Here is a 19,231-nt window from a genome sequence, read left to right on the forward strand (position 1 = left end):
TATTATGTCAAAAAATCACACTTTTTCTGTGCAGGAGATAGCATTTCTGTGCGTAAATCTTATTGCCTATGCAGAAAATATTGATTAGGTGACAATGCTACAATTGGGGATTTATGCTGTGCAAAATTTCTGTATGTTGGATGTGCATGGAAAACCATGATTTGTACAGGAAATAATATTGATTGATATATTGATGTATTGTGGGCTCTGGCTCATGTAAGCCACACTGAGTCCCTTGGGGAGATGGTAGCAGGGTATAAATAAAGGTATTATTATTATTATTATTATTATTATTATTATTATTATTTTATTATATTTCTGTGTTAAAATATTTCCTATGCAGAAAATATTTTGGATACAAAACCACAATTTGTGAATTTTTCACAGAATAAGTCCCAAATGGCAAACAGGCTTCAAAAAGTATATTTTCACAAACACCATGTTCAAATATCTTTTTTGCAGTGGGGAGAAAATGGTTAATATTGCAGAATACCTTTGATGCACAATGGTATGTTGGATGTGCACAGAAAACCATGATTGTACAGGAAATAATATTTCTGCACAAAAATATTTCCTGTGCAGAAAATGTTTCCTATACAAAACCACAATTTGTGGATTTTTCACAGAATAAGTTTCAAATTGTGAACAGGTTTCAAAAAATGTATTTCCACAACCACCATTTTCAAATATCTTTTTTGCAGTGGAGAGATAATGGTTACCATTGCTGCTATCAACAACTATGAGCAGAATACCTCTGTTGTACAATGGTAAATCATTTGCTTCACATACATAATGTGATTTGCACTTACATATTTCATTCACAGATCTCCAGCCAAAATCTTTTTCTTCCAGTGTGTAGTTCCCCAGACAAGTGACTAACTCAGTCTTTTATAAATACTGTATATACTTGAGTATAAGCCTAGTTTTTCAGACATTTTTTTAGGCTGAAAAAGCTCCCCTCACCTTATACTCGAGTCAAGGTTATTTATTATTTTACTCTGTTATTAATTTTATTACATTTATTATTTTACATTATTATTATTATTATTATTATTATTATTATTACATTTACATTACTTTATTATTGTTATTATATTTATTATTTATTGTTATTATTACATTTATTTTACTCTATTATTATTATTCCATTTACGTTATTTTACTCTATTATTGTTATTATATTTATTATTTTTCTCTATTATTGTTATTACATTTATTATTTTACTCTATTATTATTGGAAGGATACATAAGCACATTTACACTGAAGAAAGTCAGAATAATCAGAGTTAGACAGAGTCTTATCTTAAATTACAGTTTCATATAAATATCCAAAAACATTTTGAAATTTACCAGTAGCTGCTGTATTTCCCTCTCTCACTTATACTCGTGTCAATAAGTTTTCTCAGTTTTTTGTGGTAAAAGTAGGTGCCTCAACTTATATTTGGGTTCGATTATAAAAAGGTAAAGGTAGTCCCCTGACATTAAGTCCAGTCATGTCTGACTCTGGGGTGTGGTGCTCATCTCCATTTCTAAGCCGAAGAGCCAGCGTTGTCCGTAGACACCTCCAAGGTCATGTGGCTGGCATGACTGCATGTAGCACCGTTACCTTCCCGCTGGAGCGGTACCTATTGATCTACTCACATTTGCATGTTTTCGAACTGCTAGGTTGGCAGAAGCTAGGGCTGACAGTGGAAGCTCACACCGCTCCCCGGAATCGAACCTGCGACCTTTCACTCAACAAGCTCAGCAGCTCAGTGCTTTAACCCACTGCGCCACCAGGGGCTCCCTAGGGTTCAATTATACTCGAGTATAATAACGCTCCATGCAGTCATGCCAGCACTCCATGCAGTCATGCCGGCCACATGACCTTGGAGGTATCTACGGACAATGCCGGCTCTTCAGCTCAGAAATGGAGATGAGCACCACACCCCAGAGTCAGACATGACTGGACTTAATGTCAAGGGAAAACCTTTACCTTTATCTTTACCTTTTTATACTCGAGTATATACGGTATGTGTCTTGATCAATCTGCAACAGGGAGTGGTAAAATAAGATTGATGGACTACATTGTTCAGAATCCAGAGGTTCAACACAAATTGCGATCAAGCTTGTGAGGACATTTTGGGAGCTGTGGCCAACAAAGTAACTTGACTAGGCTTTGGTCAACATCATCTGCTCGGTACAACAACTTGCAGCCACTTTGTGCATGAATGACCAGTCAGCTGCCAGGAGATAAGAAACAGTGGGAGAAGCGTGTGCCTTTCAATTTCATATCCAAACCTCAGAAATGTGATAAATGCCATGCCTTTCCCTCGAGGCGTACCAGGAGGTTCCAGGAAGAAAAAGACTTATATTCTTTGTTTATTCCGACTTGAGCAAATGAAGTCATTTCAATACTGCAGGGCCAGCCCAATTATTAGTCAGAGTGAGAATGTTGCTCAAAGCAACTCATTTTGGTTGTCATGCAACACATGAAGTCCTGGGGTGGCAACTCCAATGGCAACTGGTGGCTTTTATGCAGGTGGGTTGATGTATCTATCAACTCTGAGTTTCAGTCTGAACATGAAATGAGCTCTCTGTGGTACTGATCCCGTTCAAGCCCTAAGGTTTAACCCTGTAGATACAAACAGTCCAGATCTAAATCTGGAGCAGGTTTAAGTCACCCTATATCCACTTGGAGAGGAGTAAGAGCAATTGGCTTAGCCCAGCGTTTATCAACCTGAGGGCCGGGACCTCTGGAGGGGGCTGGTCATGAGGGGGATTCAGAGGGGTCACCAAAGACCATCAGAAAACACATATTTCTGATAGTCTTAGGAACCCCTTAGGAAGCCGCCCTGAGTCCCCCCTCAGGGGTTGAGAAGGGCAGGGTAGAAATACGCGAAATAAATAAATAAATAAATAAATAAATAAATAATTGGCAGAGAAGGCTGAAAATCTCTCCGCCTGTCCTTTTATTTTTTGGAAACAGATGGCAAATGCTCCCACAAAAGCCCTTCTCCACTGTGATTGGCCAGCCTCTTGGCCGACCTCTCAGCCAAGGGGAGGGCTGTTTCTGAGACTCCCAAGTGGGGAGGGGAGAGAAGGTGTGCTCAGCGCATGGTAGCATAGTGTACATGTGCAAATGAGGGAGAGCGTGCGAGGCTGGAGGGAGGCTCATACCAATAAGTCCTCTCAAGGCATGGGGGTTCTGTGTGGGAAGTTTGGCCCAATACTATTGTTGGTGGGGTTCAGAATGCTCTTTGATTGTAGGTGAACTATAAAACCCAGCAACTACAACTCCAAAATGTCAAGGTTTATATCCCCCCAAACTTCACCAGTGTTCCCATTTGGGCATATGTATTGAGTATTCATGCCAAGTTTGGTCCAGATCTCTCATTTCAGGGGCAATAGGCCTATCTGGATGTAGGTGAACTACAACTCCAAAACTCAAGATCAATGCCCACCAAACCCTTTCAGTATTTTCTGTTGGTCATGGGAGTTCTGTGTGCCAAGTTTGAGTCAATTCTATTGTTGGTGGAGTTCAGAATGTTCCTTGATTGTAGGTGAAGTATCAATCCCAGCAACCACAACTCCCAAACGTCAAAATATATCCCCCCCCCCCCAACCCCACCAGTATTCAAATTTGGGCATATTGAGTATTTGTACCAAATTTGGTGCAATAAATGAAAATACATCCTGCATGTCTGATATTTACATTCCGATTCAAAACAATAGCAAAATTATGAAGTAGCAACTAAAATAATTTTATGGTTGGGAATCACCACAACATGAAGAACTGTATTAAAGGGTTGCAGCATTAGGAAGGTTGAAAACCACTGCTCTAAATACTTTTGAAGTCTCTATTTTCTATCAAAGTAAAAAATTACCCGCGCTCCATGCAGTCATGCCAGCCACATGGATATTTGTGCCAAATTTGGTTCAGTGAATGAAAACACATCCTGTATATTAGATACTTACATTTCGATTCGTAACAGTCGCAAAGTTAAGGTTATGAAGTAGCTATGAATTTGAACAAGAATCAAGATATTCTGTTCAATTATATGATAACTGCTGTCAGAATTGTGCTGGCAAGACATTGGAAGACAAGAGAAAACCCAACGGAAGAAGAAAGGAAATTAAAAATAATGGATATAAAGAATATGGACAGACCAATCTACTTCTTGAAAGGACATTAAGGCAAACCCAAATGCCCTACAGATTGGACTTTACTAGACTTTTTTTTCAAAAAAATAGATGGACATGATGCAACTATGAGAAGACGGAGAGATTAATTACAACGTATATGTAAGAGACTAACTTCCCGGACAGGAAAAGAATTCGGAAGTCAACCAGAAGTTTTTATTTTTATTCTTATTTTTACATATTTTGACTATTTTTTCCTTTTTCTTTTCATTAATCCTTTTTCTTCTCCTCTTTTTCCCCCATTTTTACCCCACTTTTTTAACCTTTCCTTCCCTTCTAGATGCTCCACTCCCACCCCCATCAGTAGGGACATCTCTATACCCTTTCAACCATAGCTTTCCCCTCTTTCCTCCTCCCTCTTTCCTACCCATAAAATTTTCCTATCCCCCTTTTTCTTTCCCTCTACTTTCTTTTTTCTTTTCCCCTTAAAATTCAATAATTGCTTTTTTTTAAAAAAAAGGTTATGAAGTAGTAATGGAACGGAACAGAATCCATATTCCGTTGGAACGGAATATGGATTACGAGATTGGTTATGATTCTACGATAAGACGGAGCGGATTATTTTAGTGTAATTATATGACTGTGTATTAGTGATATGTTGGTTTTTTCGTTATGGCTTATTGTAAATTGTCTTTTATATGTTGTACACCGCCGTGAGTCGCCCTAGGGCTGAGAACGGTGGTCAACAAATGCAGCAATTAAATTAAATTAAATTAAATTAAATTAAATTAAATTAAATTAATGAAAATAATGTTATAGTTGGGGGTCACCACAACACGAGGAACTGTATTAAAGGTTTACAGCATTAGGAAGGCTGAGGACCACTGGTTTAGTCCAAAATGGGCATTGATATGATTTCCTTTGGAGCTGCTTGTTCTGATTGTAGGCTTGGTTGTTGGCCAAGAGAAATTCCAGAGACAAGAGGTCGGAGCATGTAGTTTTATTGTCTAGCTCATATTTGGCTCTCATTTTACAAAGTGACTTACAATAAAAGACTGTAAACATTTACTGAGCCATAAAATCATAGCAATAACCATAAAACCGATCACCACACTCATAAAACTAAAGACATCAAAGGCAGATAAAAGGCTGAAGAAGCAAACTATTGTCAACACCGTAAACTATCATTAACAGCTCTGTAGGTGTATTTCTAGATCTCACAAAATTTATGAAGCATGGAAAGCTGTCAAAAATCTTAATCTTTTAAAAAATGGAAAGAAAAGGGGAACAGGTTAATGTTATATAGTACTATGGAACCTGGCCATAGAAGAGTTTTGAAGTTTGACTGTAGAACATGAAAAAGTGTATCCGTTTCCTCCCGTTCTTCTTTCAAAACAGATAATCAAATCTAGGCAGGTGACCTAGATTTGGGGTTCTTTCATTCATAGGTCACCATAAATCAAAGTCAACTTGATGGCAAACGTTAGCAACAATGTGTTGTTGAAGGCTTTCATGGCCAGAATCACTGGGATGTTGTGAGGTTTCCGGGCTGTATGACCATGTTACAGAAGCATTCTCTTCTGACATTTCACCCACATCTCTGGCAGGAATCCTCAGACATTATGAGGTCTGTTAGAAATTGGGCAAGCATGGTTTATATATCTGTGGAATGTCCAGGGTGGGAGAAAGAACTCTTGTCTGTTTGAGGCAGGTATGAATGTTGCAATTGGCCACCTTTTTTAGCATTGAATAGCCTTGCAGCTTCAAAGCCTGGCAGTTTTCTGCCTAGGGGGTAGCAAGAACAATCAAGTTCTTGTTTTAAGCTGCTGGTCTATAAGCTTCACCAGTGTGCTTGTGTGCAGAACTTTTGGAAAAACAGGAAAAGAACCCAAGTCACAATGAAAAGCTTTTCTAAAACAATATATCGATAAAGGCTTTCATGGCTGGAATCACTGGGTTGTTGTGTGTTTTTCGGGCCATATGGCCATGTTCCAGAAGCATTTTCTCCTGACGTTTCGCCTGTATCTATGGTAGGCATCCTCAGAGGTTGTGATACTTCACAACCTCTGAGGATGCCTGCCATAGATGCAAGCAAAATGTCAGGAGAGAATGCTTCTGGAACATGGCCATACAGCCCAGAAAGCTCACAATAATCCATTTCCTAAAACATCCTGAGATGCCAACAAATATGATGAAAATGCTCACAGCATCCTCCAGAGAGCATCGAGGGGTATTTGAGGGCCAAAATTTATTCTTTTTTTCAGTGTGCAGCTGAGATGGGTATAACCCTGACCCTTTTGCCCCATTCCCCCTTTGGAAAAAAAATGTATAAAAATGTAGGGAAGCTGCCCTGGCCCTGGAAAGGAATTACCAGCTGAAAGAACCCTTATCAAAAGATACTCTTTGCATGGACAATAATAAAGGCTCTTGACCTCTGGCCTCGGAGGTTTTGACCACCAGAGGAAACGGCCTTTTGTTAGCTATTAATTATATCACAATGGGACAGAGGGGAGCCTTCGGAAAGCTGCACCTCTTCCTGATCTGTCACCTATTCAATCTCTCTCACTAAAACATCCACCTAAGTTTCCCCCATTGTTCTTCTGTCTTCGCATGGAAGGAAATCCGGATTATGGCGGTATCGCCAGATATCAATGTTTATTGCAGCCATTCAGAACAATAGTCTGGCTAGCTTGTAGGCCTTTAGGACACGCCAGCCCCTTGGACATTTCATGAATTTCCATAATCCACTCAAAAATGCATTGTATTCCCTTGTCCCTCCTCCCTCCCTCCTGATTCGTCGAAGCACCGAGGCGGCAGAAGCCCTCTGATTGGCCAAGCCTCCTCCCAGCTGTTGAAGCGCCGGCTAATCACCTTCAAGCTGGGCGGAGGGCGGGGAGCAGGAGATTCAAACTGGATAACTCTGTTTCTCTATAAAAATGGCTCTTATTTGTACTCGTGTATGTTTAGCTTGGTGAAATATTACTGCTCTGCATCCTTTTCAGCTGAATCGCAATAAAATCATCTTGGTGGCGCTTCCTTCAACTTTGGTGAGATTTCTTATGGGAACTTAGGAAAAGCCTTTTAAATTGGGCTTCTCTTTGATCACCATTGTAGTGAGCCCTCTTTGGTGGGTCCTCAGGGTCTCTCCTTCAGGGCCAGATCCTTCTAAATTCCTCCATGATTTCAAAGTCTCTTGGTGACCAATGAAGCCCCAGTTGTGGACTGTTTCCCAGTCTTGCTCTCGCCTGTCTTTTTTCTTCAAGAGTCAAGTTCAAAGAAGCAAATGGGTCTTCCATCTTTTTCTGTGAAAGGATGTATGGCAGCTGGGAAACTCCCTATGCTGAATCTGATAACCAAAATTTGCATGAGTCCAAAGTCCAAGGCAGAAATTGACGGAACCACAGAGGCAAATATTTACATCTCTAAGGGACAAATATTGCATCGATATACCCTTCATTAGGCACAATCTCAAAAAAAAAAATCAACACTTTCTAAAATAAGGAGGGACACCAATTATTCTAGGATTTTGCCTCCAAGAAACCCTCTTGACACATTTTATCAGTAAAATCTCAAAACCAAGAAACTTACCTCATTTTATACTTTAAATTCCTGCTTCTCGATGCAAGACAGAGTCCTTTCAACTGGTGCCCTTTAGGTGTGTTACTACCTCATCACACTAGAGAATGAATCCACTTAAAATCTGGTTGCTGCCTCCTGCAGAATTCTGAGGTTCGTAGTTTAGAACCCTTAACAGCCTCACTAAACTACAAACCCCAGAATCCTGCAGGAGGCAGAAACTGGATTTAAAGTGGATTCATTCTCTAGTGTGATTTTTTTTGTCGTGTCAGGAGCGACTTGAAAAACTGCAAGTCGCTTTTGGTGTGAGAGAATTGGCCGTCTACAAGGACGTTGCTCAAGGGACACCCGGATGTTTTGATGTTTTACCATCCTTGTGGGAGGCTTCTCTCATGTCCTCACGTGAAGAGCTGGAGATGACAGAGGGAGCTCATCCGCGCTCTCCCCAGATTTGAACCTACGACCTGTCGGTCTTCAGTCCTGCCGGCACAAGGGTTTAACCCACTGCACCACTGGGGGCAAGTGCAATAAAGTAGTTAGACTACAGCACCATCAGGATGGACACTAGATGGACACTGAATATCACTGAAATATACAAGCTGAAGATTTATTGTTTTAGTCTTTTCTCAGTCAACAGCAGGATAATTTATGTCTCAGGAACACAGGCCTTAATCTGAGAGTTAGTTCTGCTTAACTAAATGTTTTTTGATTCCCCATTCAGCAATTGATTGAATGGGACTACTTTAGTTGGGACAAACCAACAAGACAACAGCCTAATATTATGAAAGTCAATTGCCACTTTTTCATTCATTCACCCATACTAGACTCTTTAAATCCTTCTAAATGAGAGAGTGTCAGAGGGGTCACCAAAGACCATCAGAAAACACGGTATTTTATGTTGGTCATGGGGGTGCTCTGTGGGAATTTGGCCCAATTCTATCGTTGGTGGGGTTCAGAATGCTCTTTGACTATAGGTGAACTATAAATCCCAGCAACTATAACTCCCAAATGTCGAGGTCTACTTCCCCCAAACTCCACCAATGTTCACATTTGGGCATATTGAGTATTTTTGCCAAGTTTGGTCCAGATCCATCATTATTTGAGTCCACAGTGCTCTCTGGATGTAGGTGAACTACAACTCCAGAACTCAAGGTCAATGCCCACCAAACCCTTCCAGTATTTTCTTTTGGTCGTGGGAGTTCTGTGTGCCAAATCTGGTTCAATTCCATCGTTGGTGTATTTCAGAATGCTCTTTGATTTTAGGTGAACTATAAATCCCAGCAACTACAACTCCAAAATGTTGAGGTCTATTTTCCCCAAACTCCACCAGTGTTCACATATGCCACATTGAGTATTCGTGCCAAATTTGGTCCAGATCCATCATTGTTTGAGTCCACAGTGCTTTCTAGATGTAGGTGAACTATAACTCAAAAACTCAAGGTCAATGCCCACCAAACCCTTCCAGTATTTTCTGTTGGTCATGAGAGTTCTGTGTGCCATGTCTGGTTCAATTCCATCATAGGGGGATTTCAGAATGCTCTTAGATTGTAGGTTAACTATAAATCACAGCACAATTACATGAGATATTTGCATAGACAGTTCATAACCGTAGCAAAATTATAATTATGAAGTATCAACAAAAATAATGTTATGGTTGGGGTTCACCACAACATGAGGAACTGTATTAAGGGGTTGCGACATTAGGAAGGTTGAGAACCACTGCTATAGACCCATATATAAATCTAGAAATTTCAGTCTAAAAATCAAGCCAAATACCCTAGGTCAGTGTTTCTCAACCTGGGGGTCGGGACCCCTGGAGGGGTCGCGAGGGGGTGTCAGAGGGGTCACCAAAAACCATCAGAAAACACAGTATTTTCTGTTGGTCATGAAGGTTTTGTGTGGGAGGTTTGGCCCATTTCTATCATTGGTAAGGTTCAGAATGCTATTTGATTGTAGGTGAACTACAAATTCCAGCAACTACAACTCCCAAATGTCAAGGTCTATTTTCCCCAAACTCCATCAGTGTTCACATTTGGGCATATTGAGAATTCGTGCCAAGTTTGGTCCAGATCTATAACAGTTTGAGTCCACAGTGCTCTCTGGATGTAGGTGAACTACAACTCCAAAACTACAACCCACTAAACCCAGTATTTTCTGTTGGTCATGGGAGTTTTTGTGTGCTAAGTTTGACTCCATTCCATTGTTGGTAGAGTTCAGAATGCGCTTTGATTGTAGATGAACTATAAATCCCAGCAACTACAACTCCCACAGGACAAAATCAATATCCTCCTCCAACCCCACCAGTATTCAAATTTGGGTGTATTGGGTATTTGTGCTAAATTTGGTCCAGTGAATGAAAATACAGCCTGCATATCAGATATTTACATTACTATTCAATACAGCAGCAAAATGACTGTTATGAAGTAGCAACAAAACTAATTTTATGGTTGGGGGTCACCATCACATGAGGAGGTGTATTAAGAGGTCGTGGCATTAGGAAGGTTGAGAACCATTGCCCTAGGTGAACTTATCCATGTCTCCATGTTGTTATCCTTAGGGGTGTGCCAATCAGTTCTGTTTCTGCTTCAAATTTTGGGTGCCCCCCCCCCCTTTCTGTTTTCAGGAGGATTCTGGAGGATTAGGAGAGGGGCTGTTTATTCGTAATTTGGAACCATGAGTTCTGTTTCCATTTCAGGAAGAATCTTCCCACAAACAGAAGTGGGCCACATGAAAACAGAACTGATTCTGTGCAATTTCGCACACCCCTAAGTTCATTTATGCACTGAGTTTCCTCTCTACAAGGAGACTCACCTTAACATCTATTTTGTAAAAGGAAGCAATCCTTTTTTCTGAGTAGAGTGGTGAATCAGAAGAGCACCTGAGCAATCAGCAGAGCACCAGAGTTAAGTTTCTGTTTCTTATAAAGATTAGCTTTCTGTTCTCCAGTGAGTTTCCATTTCCCAGATAGCCAAGAAAGTCACTTGGCAAAAACAATCTTCATTGATGCATCAAGTTAAAAGCATGGTTTTTTATTAAAGCTTTTACAGCCTCATTGAGTCCTTCTCAAAAATATGGAGTTTTAAACTGTTCTAATTTGTTAAATTGTTTAATATGCTTGTAGCCTGTTTAACATTGAAAATAACCCAAATTAATTGAAACAGCTTTTAACTGGGTTGTTGTAGGTTTTTTCGGGCTATATGGCCATGTTCTAGAGGCATTTCTCCTGACGTTTCACCTGCATCTATGGCAAGCATCCTCAGAGGTAGTGAGGTCTGTTGGAACTAGGAAAAAGGGTTTATATATCTGTGGAATGACCAGGGTGAGACAAAGGACTCTTGTCTGCTGGAGCTAGGTGTGAATGTTTCAACTGACCACCTTGATTAGCATTTGATTGCCTGGCAGTGCCTGGAGCAATCTTTTGTTGAGAGGTGATTAGATGTCCTTGTTTGTTTCCTCTCTGTTGTTGTGCTGTTCTCATTTTAGAGTTTTTTAATACTGGTAGCCAGATTTTCCTCCTTTCTGTTGAAATTGTCCACATGCTTGTGGATTTCAATGGCTTCTCTGTGTAGTCTGACATGGTGGTTGTTGGTGTGGTCCAGCATTTCTGTGTTCTCAAATAATATGCTGTGTCCAGGTTGGTTTATCAGGTGCTCTGCTATGGTTGACTTCTCTGGCTGAAGTAGACTGCAGTGCCGTTCAAGTTCCTTGATTCATGTTTGGGCAATGCTGCGTTTGGTGGTCCCTATGTAGCCTTGTCCACAGCTGCATGGTATACAGTAGACTCCTGCAGAAGTGAGAGGGTCCCTCTTGTCCTTTGCTGAACGTAGCATTTGTTGGATTTTCTTGGTGGGTCTGTAGATAGTTTGTATGTTATGTTTCCTCATCAGCTTCCCTGTGCGGTCCGTGGTTCCCTTGATGTATGGCAAGAACACTTTTCCTCTGGGTGGATCTTAGTCTTTATTGTCGTAGCTTGTTCTTGGTCTTGCAGCTCTTCTGATGTCTGAGGTGGAGTATCCAACAAATGCTACGTTCAGCAAAGGACAAGAGGGACCCTCTCGCTTCTGCAGGAGTCTACCGTATACCATGCAGCTGTGGACAAGTTAGCAGCAGTATGAAGCCGTGAGTCGGGTGATCTCCTAGCTGTAAACCCTAGCTTTTGCCTACTAGGCTTGGTTGATCAAGAAAAAAATTGGTTTTAAACTCGTTTCGTATCTAGGGGGCGCCCACATTTCTAATCTGATAGGATTTCCGAAATTTCAGATTTCAAATTTTCGATATTTACGAAATTTCGTAAATATACGAATTGATTCGTTAATGGCAGATGCGATTGCGCAATACGCGAAAAAAAACCTCCAAACGGGACAGGGGGAACTTCTGAAGCTTCCCTCTCCCTCTGTTGTTGACTGTTGGTGTGATAAAACTAACAACTATATTATATTATATTATATTATATTATATTATATTATATTATTATAATATAATATTATATTATTGTATATTATATTATTATAATTGTATATTATTATATTATATTATAATGCATTATATATTATATTATATTATTGTATATTATATTATATTATTATATTGTTATTATAACAACAAAAATAGCTAGAAGCACTTAATTCAGTGTATCTATCTATCAAGAACTTAAAGTCTGTAGCAAATTGCTGTGCAAAAAATGTAATTTAGCAAATAATCTGGATTATCCTGGGAAATAATCTGGGACAACAGAACGTTCAAGCAAACTGCTTCCAAATCATAGGGTTTGAAAACACAAGTAAACAAGGTGGAAGCAAGGAAAAGCGTTCTCAAAAAACTGTCCCAAGTCAGAATTAGATGTTCATCCAAAAACAATCCAAAGTAAGAATGGAGTCAGCACTTACAGGAAGCCAGTCTTTAAAACGCTTCAAAACAGCTTGTCTTAACCTAGCTAAACATCTTCCTGGCCCAGCAGCTTAAAACTATTATTATTATTATTATTATTATTATATTATATTATATTATTGTATATTATAATATTATATTAATATAATTGTATATTAAAGCACCCCTGACAGATGGCCATCCATTCTTAATAATAATAATAATAATAATAATAATAATAATAATAATAATAGTTTTAAGCTGCTGGGATTCCTGTAAGTGCTGACTCCATTCTTACTTCGGATTGTTTTTGGATGGACATCTCATTCTGACTTGGGACAGTTTTTTGAGAACGCTTTTCCTTGCTTCCACCTTGTTTACTTGTGTTTTCTAACTTTGTGATTTGGAAGCAGTTTGCTTGAACGTTCTGTTGTCCCAGATTATTTCCCAGGATAATCCAGATTATTGCTAAATTACGTTTTTTGCACAGAAATTTGCTACAGACTTTAAGTTCTTGATAGATACACTGAATTAAGTGCTTCTAGCTATTTTTGTTGTTATAATAATAATATAATATACAATAATATAATATAATATAAAGTAATATAATATAATAATAATATAATATATATTATATTATTATATTATATTATTATAATATTATTATTATATATTATATTTATTATATTAGATTATATATTATATATTATATATTATACTAGCTGTATCTGGCAACGCATTGCTGTGGCATAGAGTGATGGTATGAAAAATAAAGTAATGAGAAATTTTGGGCAAGAAGGATGCCAGGAGAAAGAGGAAGGAGGGGGGAATGTGGGATTTGCCAGCTGGAAGGAAGGAAGGAAAGAAGGAAGGAAGGAAGGAAGGAAGCCCAGTGCAGCCCAGAGTGAGGCAAGAAGAAGCATGAGGAAAGAGGAGGGAAGCAGCAGAGCAAAGGTGGCCGGCAGGAGGGGAGAGAGAGAGGAAATTCATCGGCTTAAGCTGAGGCCAGGGACCGGAAGTGGGGTAAATGCGCAGATTGCTACCGGGGAGGGAAGAGAAACTGCGAGATTGTAAAACTTGTAAAAAAAAAAACTTTCGTAATGGGGAAATTGTTTCGATTCTTAATTACTCCTCATACTATTCCTGCATGGCTCGATATTGGTTAGAAGCTAATTTAAATACGAATTCTTAACGACTTTAGAAACTAACAAACATGATCAACCAAGCCTATTGCCTACCTAGCAGTTTGGAAGCATGTGAGTAGATCAATAGATACTTCCTCAGTGGGGAGGTAAAAGGGTGCCCCATGCAGACATGCTGGCAAAACGATTGGAGAAATCTATGGACAACAGGCTCCATGGCATAGAAAAATGGAACAAGAGCACCTCCCCATGGCCAGAGTTGAGCATCATCTCCAGACGCCAGAGATGGAAGGGAAGGCCTTTATCTCTGTCTGTGTACTGCATGTCGTTGTTTACTGTGTAAAAAGGCATTGAATGTTTGCCTTATATATGTAAAACTGTAATCCGCACTGAGTCCTTCCGGGGACATAAAGCAGGATATAAATAAAGTGTACTGAAAATTTACCATGTTTTGTTTCAGTAAGGGCAGGAGCTTGCTCTTTTGAAAACTGAATTAGACATATAAATTACCCATTAATAAAAAGGTTTTCCAAATGGTTATACTTACCTTAGAACTTATCACTCTTTCCTCCACCCAAATGGTTCTTTTCTACCCACCCAATTGATAACCAGTGTTTACTCATACCTTGCTAACACATATATATAAGAGGCTCAACACCCTCCGCTAATCCCTTTTTTCTAGTCAATCGAGAACGTGAAAAACAGAGAAGGAACCCAGGTAAGGAAGGAATGCTTTGCTATTGATATTAGCGGCCTTTCTAACCAGAATGTGGAACTTTTCAGTTGAGATGCCTGGCTTGTAAAAATAGCAAAAGTGAGATATTTGGGAGTGTTAGAATTAGGCAGATTTGTGAGCTTCTTGAACTTCTTCGAGACTCTTCCAGTGCTGACATATTTGTTCTCTCAATGCTTCTTTCATGGAAACACTGTAAAGGATCCTGAAAATGTTCTAGGTCAGCACATCACAAACTATCTGACAGGGAACTAGCATTTTTTTCTTCCTTCAGTGGTACCATAGTTGTACCCACTGGCTCCAAATGATTCTTGGTTTCCTCATCACACGAGAGAGAAAAATCCACTTAAAATCCGGTTTCTGCTTCCTGCAGAATTCTGGGGTTTATAGTTTAGGGAGGAGCCTTTGGGAGTGAAAGGAATGAAGATAAGAGGCAAATTGGGGAGAGGGAGAGAAAGAGAAAGAAGGAAAAAAGGAAAGAAATGGTAGAAATTTGGGGCAGCAGTAATGGCCAATCTCCTTCTCCTGTACGATTCTGTGTAACCTAGACTAATAATGCTCCAAATTGCAGTGCATGGACAAGGACCCTGTACCAACCACTTCATCATACTAGAGAAAAAATCCACTTAAAATCCGGTTTCTGCCTCCTGCAGAATTCTGGGGGTTGTAATAATAATAATAATAATAATAATAATAATAATAATAAGGATTTTAAAATCGAACTGCAAAGACTCTGACACAAACCAGTAAAAGTGGTCCCATTGGTTATCGGCACACTGGGTGCAGTGCCTAAAGACCTGGGCCTGCACTTAAAGGAAGGAAGGAAGGAAGGAAAAGGAAAAAGAGGAGGAAGAATGGAAGGAAAGAAGGAAAGAAGGAAGGAAGGAAGGAAGGAAGCAAGGAAGGAAGGAAAAGGAAAAAGAGGAGGCTGACAAAATCGGCGCTGACAAAATTACCATCTGCCAGCTGCAGAAGGCCACCTTACTGGGATCTGCATTATTCACCAATACATCACACAGTCCTGGACACTTGGGAAGTGTCCGATGTGTTATCCAGTACAACAGCCAGCAGAGTGTCTACTGTGGACTCATCTTGTTATGTTTCAAATAATAATAATAATAATAATAATAATAATAATAAATCTTGTTTGCCATGACATACTGTGCTTTTGTGTCAGAATAATAATAATAATAATAATAATAATAATAATAATAATAATAATATCCCACTACCATCTCCCAGAGGTACTCAGGGCAGCTCACAAAACACTCAAGGTGTGACATGCAAAATACAACAGGTACAAAACAAAACATATGAGTAAACAATAAACAATCAAGACAACATCATAAATTCACAGTACCCCCTGGTAAAAACAATAAAATACAGCAATTGCTGTAGATAAAACAGCGGTATTTGATCTCAGAAGTATAAAGTGCTAATAAAGAATCTAAAGTTCCTCATATATATTATTAGAAATTCTAAGTATGGTCGAAGGCTTGTCAGAAAATCCAAGGTTTGAAGGATGGGGGTTAGCCTATAGGAAATTTTGCATGGACGAAAGTCAGCCGTTCAGTAAATCTTCTGTGAGCTTTGTTAAATGTCTCAGGGCCGTTCCACATAGCCATATTACTCAGAACATCAAGGCAGATTATCTGAGTCCACACTGCCATATAATCCATTTCAATGTGGATTTTAAACAGATGTATGGAAGGAGCCTCAGTGATGCAACTCACTGTAAGCTAATACAGTTCAAGTGGAAATTTGCCCTGTAACAGTGTAGTGTGAAAGAGTCCAAGGAGAAAATGGACTGAGGACAAAGGGGGGAAAGTGAGAGGAAGGAAGTGAAACTGGGACACTTTAAAAGCAACTGTAAAAATGGATTAATGGGGAACACCCATGCCAAATTTGTACAGCTGAGAGAAGTATAATTTTCCTAGTATAGTCATACTCCAGAAAATATGTACAGGCAGAGAAGCAAGGGATGAAGGGCAAGATACAAGCTGTGTTGTTAGAGCCAGTGTAGCTAGGTGTGATGGCTATCCAAAAGCTCAAATGTAGCAGCAGTAATCAGGGCAAGCCAAAGAGTAAAGATAGGAAAAGAACAGCAGTATCAGCCCTTATCAGCACTTACGTCTGAGCAACTCTGATAAACAAGCATGGAACTCCCTTTCTGGAGAATCAGGGCGGCTGGTTACATTTTGGGTCAGGCCCTGAGTAAAGAAATGATATGAGGTTGAAAATAGAGGTTAACCTGAACAGAAACTAAGTTTCACAGGTGTAGCCAACCAAGCACATATGTCAACCTCAAGTCCATGAAAGCTTTAATATGTTTTTCAGTCCCCTTTGATTTCTCCCCAGAATTGTCATCAGTCACCATGACATCTATGTTTGATAGGCGCTCTGCATTTTAAGTCAAGGGGAATCTGCCTAAATCCTTTGGTTGAAGTAGATTCACTGTATCAATTGGATTTAGCTAGCTACATGTACTAGAATCATAGAGTTGGAAGAAACCTCGAAGGCCATCCAATCCAACCCCATTCTGCCAAGAAGCAGGAAAATCACATTCAAAGCACCTCCTACAGATGGTGATCCAACCTCTGTTTGAAAGCCTCCAAAGAAGGAGCCTCCACCACACTTCAGGGCAGAGAGTTCCATTGCTGAACAGCTCTCACAGTTAGGAAGTTCTTGCTGATGTTCAGGTGGGATCTCCTTTCCTGTAGTTCAAAGCCATTGTTCCGCGTCCCAGTCTCCAGGGCAGCAGAAAACAAGCCTCCTCCCTATGACTTCCCCTCACATCATGTCTCCTCTCTGCCTTCTTTTCTGAAGGCTAAACATGTCCAGTTCTTTAAGCCACTCCTCATAAGGCTTGTTCTCCAGACCTTTTATCATTTTAGTTGCCCTCCTCTGGACATATTCCAGCATGTCAACATCTCTCTTCAACTGCGGTGTCCAGAAGTGGACACAGTGTGATTCCAGGTGTGGTCTGACCAAGGCAGAATAGAGGGGTAGCATGACTTCCCTGGATCTAGATGCTAGACTCTGATGCAAAATCCCATTGGCTTTTTTAGCTGCTGCATGACATTGTTGGCTCATGTTTAGCTTCTGTCCACAAGGACTCCAATATCTTTTTCATACGTACTGCTGTCAAGCCATGTGTCCCCCATTCTGTAGCTTTGCATTTCATTTTGCAAAGATGTTGACTGAGTCAATGGCATTACTTTAATTAGAATTAACCAATGGGATTTGGCCCTTGCTTGATAAAGAGCAGGTAGCTGATAAAACAAATTGTTGTCATTATTATGTGCCTTCAATTTCTCAATTTCTTGCAGAGGAGGTTGCTCTTGCCTTCCTCTGAAACTGAGAGAATGCAACTTGCCCAGCATCTCCAAGTAGGTTTCCACAACCAGGCAGGGATGTGAACCTTTGTTTCCCAGGGTTCTAGTGCAACACTCAAACCATTACTCCACATTGGTTCTAAAATTATTCAATCTCATTTAGTTGCTGTTTTGGCTTCCAGGGAAATGGCTTCTTAACATTCCATTTGTGTGAGATGTTAAAACCATTGATGTATGTAGCATTTAAATGATTTACATAGTATTTTAATGGTGTGTTTTGTGTTGTATTTTTTAATCTAGTTTTTATGTATGTATTTGTTTGTCCTATATGTGAAAGACCTACGGTCTAAGCATTGAATAAACTACAAACTACCAGCTATCACTGAGTAAAGAATCATCTTCATGCCCAAAGTGTCTAGAAATTAACTATTAGGAGCAACTAATAATAATAATAATAATAATAATAATAATAATAATACACTTTATTTATATTCTTTTCTATCTCCCTGAGGGGACTCAGAGCAGATTACAGTATACACATATATAGGCAAACATCCAATGCCTTTTATATAATGAACAATGATATACAATACACAAAGGCAAAGGTTTCCCTTTCCATCTCTGGTGTCTGGAGGTGATGTTCAACTTTGTTCATGGGGAGGTGCTCTTGTTCCATTTTTCCATGCCGAGGAGCCTGTTGCCCATAGACCCTTCTGGTCGTGATTGCTGGCATGGCTGCATCGGCACCTTTTACCTTCCCGCTGAGGCGGTACCTATTGATCTACCCACAGTACATGTTTTTGAACTGCTAGGTGGCAGAAGGTAAGGCTAACAGTAGGAGCTCACCCTGACTCGCATCTATGAACTGCCAACCTTCCAATCAGCAGTTTATCTGCAGTTAGCAGTGTAACCTACTGTGCTACCATGGCCCCATTGCTCAAAGGAAAGAAAAATTAAGGTGGCCTCTCAAATAGCATGCACCCAGGAGCCCAAAGCAGCTAAACCTTCATTGTCTGAATTGCTTCCACACTGATAAGAAACTGCACCAGGGCCTATGTTTGAACTGTAAAAGGGCTTTCCAAGGTGTTAAAACTCTAGCTTCAAAACAGGTCAATATGTTGACCATCTCCTTTAAAATGTTAGACTTACACCTGTAAACAATTGCATTTAGCTTGGCCCTTAAAGCACAGATATGCTTTGAGCTTAGGAAAAAGGCCTTTTGCACTACAGGTCTCAGAAACCACACACCAGGATGTTTCCAAGCTCTGGAAATAAGGCAATCACTGTGCATTTAAGATACATGATAGTACGTATCATGCAGTGCCCAGCCTGTCAAGTCATGCAAACCAACTGGTGATGTATATTTTGAAAATTTGATAACCCTCTTGATCACAGCATGCTTTATCTTGAAAGTCAAATAGCACTCTTGGATGTCAATAAGGACACGTTCTGCAGT

Source organism: Anolis sagrei, chromosome X, assembly GCF_037176765.1.
Source record: "Anolis sagrei isolate rAnoSag1 chromosome X, rAnoSag1.mat, whole genome shotgun sequence".
Taxonomy (NCBI): domain Eukaryota; kingdom Metazoa; phylum Chordata; class Lepidosauria; order Squamata; family Dactyloidae; genus Anolis; species Anolis sagrei.